We start from the raw sequence: 7,250 nt of genomic DNA on the forward strand, positions 1-7,250 counted from the left end.
ATGCCGTGATTTTAAAGCCACGGCCTCCTTCTGACAGAAGTTATACCCCTGAGATGATCATCATTTTTTTTTTTTAAGATTTATTTATTTATTTGAAAGTCAGAGTTACACAGAGGGAGGAGAGGCAGAGAGAGAGAGGTCTTCCATTTGCTGGTTCACTCCCCAATTGGCTGCAATGGCTGGAACTGTGCCGATCTGAAGCCAGGAGCCAGGAGCTTCTTCCGGGTCTCCCACATGGGTGCTGGGGCCCAATGACTTGGGCCATCTTCTACTGCTTTCCCAGGCCTTAGCAGAGAGCTGGATCAGAAGTGGAGCAGCCAGGTCTCGAACTGGCACCCATATGGGATGTCGGCGCTACAGGCCAGGGTGTTAACCCACTGCACCACAGCGCCGACCCGAGAAGTGCTTTTGAGTGCCCAGCTGTCAGGCATTCCTCCCACCTCTTCTTGCGCTCTCAGAAATCTGCGTTCCAGTTGTGTATTAACCAAACAGTGTGTTAACGTGAGTCATGGGCCTGGCACTCTGGCACAGCAGGTTAAGCCTCTGCCTATGATGCTGGCATCCCATATAGGTACTGGTTTGACTCCTGGCTGCTCCATTTCCAATCCAGCTCTCTGCTCATGCGCCTGGGAAAACAGTGGAAGATGGTCCAAGTCCTTGCACCCACGTGGGAGACCCAGAAGAAGCTCCTGGCTCCTGACTTCAACATGGCCCAGCCCTGGCCACGTGGCCATATAGGGAGTGAGCCAGGAGATGGAAGATCTCTATCCCTCTCTCTATATAACTCTGCCTTTACATAAATAAATCTTTAAAAAAAAAAAAAAACTTTACTCACAAAATCTGGCAAAGAATTTGGTATGTCCTCAAGCTGGACAAGCAGTGGGTTAATTTTCCTAGCTCCAGCCTTGAGTGGTTTCAGACTACAGAGAGGAATATTCTGTACAGGGTTAGACAGCTGCCCTGTTTTGTTCCCTAGCTCTTTTCTTCAGAGAATTTTGGGATAAAATGTTCTTCTGTTTGGGGGACTATGCTTCCGCTAAGGCTCTAAAGAAGGATCAACCCAGCGTCCAACCCTCCCATGTTCACCCTGTCCTGGTTTGACACTGTGCCCACTGACTGCTCAGAGTGGGCCAATCCACACTGGCCGGCCCCACAGTCTCACCCAGTGTCTGTGATTTGCAGACCCACTTTTAGAATCAATTTCTTTCTCAGTTATATGAACAATCAAGCTCACCAAGGGTAACTCAAGTAAGAGGGATGGGCAAGGGGGTTGTAGCTTAAAGACGCGTAGGGTGCACTGGGGCGCTTCCCTAAGCTCCAGTGTCACCTAAAGCAGCTTCAGTGCTTGAGAGGCTCCCCTGGGGGCTTACGAAGACCAAGATTCCTTGGCTGGACACCAGGCAAGTCTGGGACCTCAGACGCCACAGCCGCGTGTACTAGGCAGGCTAGGGTTGCAGGGCCAAAAGGGACCCCTGCCTGTGCCGTGAGGCTTGATGCAGGCCAGGAATCAGCATGTCTACACCACGAAGGTATTCCCCACACTGCCCTGGAAGCGGCCACGGCTTCCTAGTGAACTGACTTGCATTTCACATCACCTGGGCACCTGTGTTCCTGCACACCTGTGTGCGTGTTTAAGTGCGAACGCATTTCAGGGGCCCGCGCTCACCCTTCCTGCAATGTGATGACCTAGGGCAGCCTCGCTCTGGGGAAGTTCTTCTGGTCTTGTCAAAGTGGAAAAAAATCAGGGCCTGCATTGTAGCCTAGTAGATTAAGCCTCCACCTAAGGTCCTGGCATCCTGTATGGGCCCTGGTACGAGTCCTGGCTGCTCCTCTTCCCATCCAGCTCCCTGCTGATTTCCTGGGAAAGCAGCAGAAGACAGCCCAAGTGCTTGGCCCGCTGCACCCATGTGGGAGACCAGAAGAAAGCTCCTGGCTCCTGGTTTCAGATTCTCCCATTTCGGCCATTTGAGGCATGAACCAGTGGATGGAAAATGTCTGTCCCTCTCTCTGTCTGTAACTCTGCCTCTCAAATAAATAAATAAACCTTAAAAAGAAAGAAAGTGGAAAAACTCAACCAGTTCCTTCCATGTCTCTCCCTGAAGATCACGCTGCCCTCCGTTGATTTTTGCCCTAACTCCTTTGGGTTAAAATGGTTAAAATGCGAATACTGGAGACCTTGAGAAAGTCCACTTCCATGGTTTCTTTTCTCTCCATCACACCTCCCACTGTTGTGGAAAAAGGATATCAGGCCGAAGCTGGAGGACCCAATCCAGCACTTTCCAAAGTTCGGGCTGATTTAAATGGATTCCCGGGAGACAGGTGGAAGTGCCACTGAAACAAAGGGGAAGCAGTGACACCGACAGAATTACGAGGCCCAGCCCCATGAGTTTTGTGTCATCTCCAAGCTGTCACTGCCCAACAGTTGGTAGTAAACGGCTTTATAATCCCAAATGAACACTAGGATTTTGCAGAGTCATAAAGATTCATACGTCAGTTTTTCAACCATGCACCAGACCGGAATGAAAATGACCTCTTGACAGAGGTTTTTCCAAGCAGCAACAGAACAATGTGCTTTTGAATGGAGCTGAGAAAATCAACCTTGATCATATCAGCAGAAAAATGTTACTGGAGAAATTCAGAATTTTAAGAGACTTGAAAATAACTCAGCAGTTAACTTAACAAATAGGGAGGTGTAAGAAAAAAGAAACACAAACCAAAACACACAAATGCACACATACACACAAAAGAAACGGAGGGGCCAGTGCTGCGGCACATGGGATAAAGCCGTCACCCATGTACCATAGTCCCATATGGGCACCTTTCCAAGTCCCAGCTGCTCCATTTCCAATCCAGCTCCCTGCTAATGGCCTGGGAAAGCAGCAGAAGATGGCCCAAGTGTTTGGGGCCCTGCACTCATGTGGGAGACTTGGATGGAGTTCCTGGCTTCTGGCTTCAGCCTGGCCCAACCTGGCTGGTGTAGCCATTTGGGGAGTGAAGCAGCAGGTGAAAGATCTCTCTCCCTCTCTGTCTCTAACTCTTTTTTCAAAGAAACAGATTCTCCCATTGGAAAAAAAAAAAATGAAAAAAAGAAACTTGGAGAGACCAAAAGAAATTCCCCAAAATAAAATTATAAAAATAGCTTTAAATTGATATGGAGTTGATGAGTAAATTGAAAAATAAAACCAAAAGCTGGGTTATTCGAAAAGGTGAACAGACAAGACCCTAGAAAGACTAAGGAATATAAAAAGGAAAAATGAGAGAGAGGCAGAGAGAGCGAAATGAGAAAGAATAGGGCCAGCGCCGCGGCTCACTAGGCTAATCCTCTGCCTTGCGGCGCTGGCACACCAGGTTCTAGTCCCGGTTGGGGCGCCGGATTCTGTCCCGGTTGCCCCCTTCCAGGCCAGCTCTCTGTTGTGGCCAGGGAGTGCAGTGGAGGATGGCCCAAGTACTTGGGCCCTGCACCCCATGGGAGACCAGGAAAAGCACCTGGCTCCTGCCTTCGAATAGGCGCAGTGCGCCTGCCACAGCGCATTGGCCGCGGCGGCCATTGGAGGGTGAACCAACAGCAAAGGAAGACCTTTCTCTCTGTCTCTCTCTCTCTCACTGTCCACTCTGCCTGTCAAAAAAAAAAAAAAAAAAAAAAAAAGAGAGAGAATTCTGATGAGATTTTGTGATGCAGTTAGGAAAGACCCCTGTGGGAATAAGGAACCAGGTGTTTGTATGAAACCTGACAACTGTTGAGACAAAAGACATTGCCCAGGGCTGATGCTGTGGCATAGTAGGTTAAGCCTCTGCCTGCATCCCCTGTGGACACCAGTTCAAGTCCTGGCTGCTCCTCTTCCAGTCCAGCTCCCTGCTGATGACCTGGGAAAGCAGTAGAAGATGGCCCAAGTGCTTGGGACACTGCACCCATGTGAGAGGCTCAGCTCTGGCTGTTGCAGCCAATTGGGGAGTGAACCAGCTGATGGAAGACCTCTCTTCTCTCTCTCTTTCTATCTGTAGCTCTTCCTCTCAAATAAATAAGTCTTAAAAAAAAAAAAGACATTGCTCCAGGAAAATGAAAAGATTGATAGTTAGGGAACACAATGGGTCCATTACCCACCAGTAACCCTGAGAGAAACTAGTACCAGACCAGGGTACACCACAAAACACATGTGTCAGAGCTTAGCAATAGATCAGGTAGGCCCAACCTGCCTTAATTTGTCAGCTCAACAGTGCTTCTTAACTGTCACATCTCAGCTCCATTCAAAAGCACTTTTTTTTTTTTTAATTTGTTTATTTGAGAGGGGGAGAGAGAGAGAGAGAACACCTACCCACTGGCCCATTTCCCAATTGCCTGTGTTGCTCAGGACTGAATCCAGGAGCTAAGAACTCAAGCCAGGTCTCCCACATGGGTGACAGGGACCCAGTTTTTTGAACCATCATCAGCTGTCTCCAGGGTCTGCATTGGCAAGAAGCTGGAATTGGGAGTTGAACTAGGACTCAATGATTTTTTTTTTTTATTTGACAGAGTTAGACAGTGAGAGAGAGAGAGAGAAAGGTCTTCCTTCTGTTGGTTCACCCCCCGCAATGGCCACTTCTGCCAGAACTACGCCGAACTAAAGCCAGGATCCAGGTGCTTCCTCCTGGTCTCCCATGAGGGTGCAGGGCCCAAGCACTTGAACCATCTTCCACTGCCTTCCCAGGCCACAGCAGAGAGCTGGACTGGAAGAGGAGCAATCGGGACTAGTACCCGGCACCTATATGGGATGCTGGTGCCGCAGGCAGAGGATTAACCAAGTGAGCTACGGTGCCGGCCCCAGAAATAAAAATTTATTTATTTATTTGAAAGGCAGAGTTACAGAGAAACATGGGCAGAGAGAGAGATCTTCTATCCACTGGTTCATTCCCCAAATGGCCACAATGGCCAGAGCTGAGCTGATCTGGAGCCAGGAACCAAGAGCCAGGAGGTCCTCCAGGTCTCCCACGCAGGCACAGGGGCAGCTTTACCCACTATGCCACAGCGCCAGCCCCAAATCCAGGAAATTTAATATGGGACATGGGCAATTGTTAGGCCAAGTGCCTACCCTGATTTTTGAAACTTTTAAGGTGATTATTTGTCTTCTTTTCTCCTTTCTTAATTTTAGTCATTAAAAATTTCCTGGGGCCAGCACTGTGGCTCAGCGGGTTAAAGCCCTGGCCTAAGGGGCTGGCATCCCATATGGGCACCGGTTCTAGTCCCAGCTGCTCCTCTTCCAATCCAGCTCTCTGCTGGGAAAGCAGTAGAAGATGGCCCAAGGCCTTGGGCCCCTGCACCCACGTGGGAGACCCGAAAGAAACTCCTGGCTCCTGGCTTCGGATTGGCGCAGCTCCAGCCATTGCAGCCAATTGGGGAGTGAACCAACGGATGAAAGACCTCTCTTTCTGTCTCTACCTCTCTCTGTAACTCTGTCTTTCAAATAAATAAAATAAATCTTTAAAAAAAAAAATCTCCCCCTGGGGCCAACACTGTGGTGTAATGGGCTAGGCTTCCACCTGTGGTGCCAGCATCCAGTATGGGAGCCAGTTCATGTCCTGGCTGCTCCTCTTTTGATGCAGCTGTCTGCTATGACCTGGGAAAGCAGTACATGAAGATGGCCCAAGTGCTTGGCCCCTGCATGTAGGGAAATTAGGCACATGAGGCAATTCAAAAATGGCAGCTGAGCCGGCGCCGTGGCTCACTAGGCTAATCCTCCGCCTTGCAGCGCTGGCATACCGGGTTCTAGTCCTGGTCGGGGCGCCGGATTCTGTCCCGGTTGCCCCTCTTCCAGGCCAGCTCTCTGCTGTGGCCAGGGAGTGCAGTGGAGGATGGCCCAGGTGCTTGGGCCCTGCACCCCATGGGAGACCAGGATAAATACCTGGCTCCTACCATCGGATCAGTGCAGTGCACTGGCCACAGCGCGCTGGCCACGGCAGCCATTGGAGGGTGAACCAACGGAAAAGGAAGACCTTTCTCTCTGTCTCTCTCTCTCACTGTCCACTCTGCCTGTCCAAAAAAAAAAAAAAAAAAGGCAGCCAAAGGAAGGTGGGCGGAACACTAAGTTGTTTACCACCAAAGCTGATTGGCTGCGCAACATCAGGGGGCGTGATGACAACTGATGACGAGTGTATAGACATATGGCTAGTCCTATAAAAATCACCCCGTAAAATGACCATTTAAGTGATTGGTTGGTCCTTATGCCCTGTCCCAATGACTCTGCAGTTTTGTGCTTTAAAAGGCTTTATTACGCGTGCAATAAAGGAGTTCTTGCTTGACTTGACTCCCCACTGTGTCTGATTGTCTCCGGATCCCATGTTTACCTTTCCTCCGGCCCAGTCCATCCTCATTCGGGTGGACTAAGACCCTGCACCTCCTCACGTGTGGGAGACCCAGAGGAAGCTGCTTGGCTTCGGATCCGCCCAGCTCTGGCTGTTGGAGCCATCTGTGGGGTTAACCAGCAGATGAAAAACCTTTTTGTCTCCCTCTCTCTCTAACTCTGTCTCTCAAATAAAATAAACCTTATAAAAAAAAAGAAAAAATTTTTCCCAAAAAATTATCCATTTTATTGAGAATTTAAGATACTTTGCATGAAATTATTACAGGAATTTGGAGTTGGTTGTTTATCTCACAGCAATGAAAAATTATGATGCGCACAATAGAGGGGAAGTGGACAAAGCAAGTGAAAGTAGATTTTATTGAGAAACAGAGACTCCTGCTTGCCAGGAGAGGTCCTTCATGGTCTGGGTATAGGGAGCTTATATTGGGAGTACATATCAATTGATCAATTCTTCTATATAGTTGTGACATCAGGGATCTGTTTTCTGTTTTTTCCCTATGTCTCATGGTTCCTGAACAGATAACAGATGTTACCACGTCAACCAGATGAAAAATCTCTGGAAATAGATAATGGTGATGGTTGCACAACCACGTGAACACTAAAAACACTGAATTTTACACCTAAATTGAACTTTTTAAAAACATTTATTTGGGGGCCAGTGCTGTGGCACAGCGGGTTAAAGCCCGGCCTGAAGCCCCAGCATCCCATATGGATGCCGGTTCTAGTCTCAGCTGCTCCTCTTCCAATCCAGCTCTCTGCTATGTGCTGGGAAAGCAGTAGAAGATGGCCCAAGTCCTTGGGCCCCTGCACCCATGCAGGAGACCCCAAAGAAGCTCCTGGATATTGGCTTCAGATCAGCGCAGCTCTGGCTATATCGGCCATCTGGGGAGTGAACCAGCAGATGGAAGACCTCTC

This window comes from Oryctolagus cuniculus, chromosome 7, assembly GCF_964237555.1.
Source record: "Oryctolagus cuniculus chromosome 7, mOryCun1.1, whole genome shotgun sequence".
NCBI classification, from domain to species: domain Eukaryota; kingdom Metazoa; phylum Chordata; class Mammalia; order Lagomorpha; family Leporidae; genus Oryctolagus; species Oryctolagus cuniculus.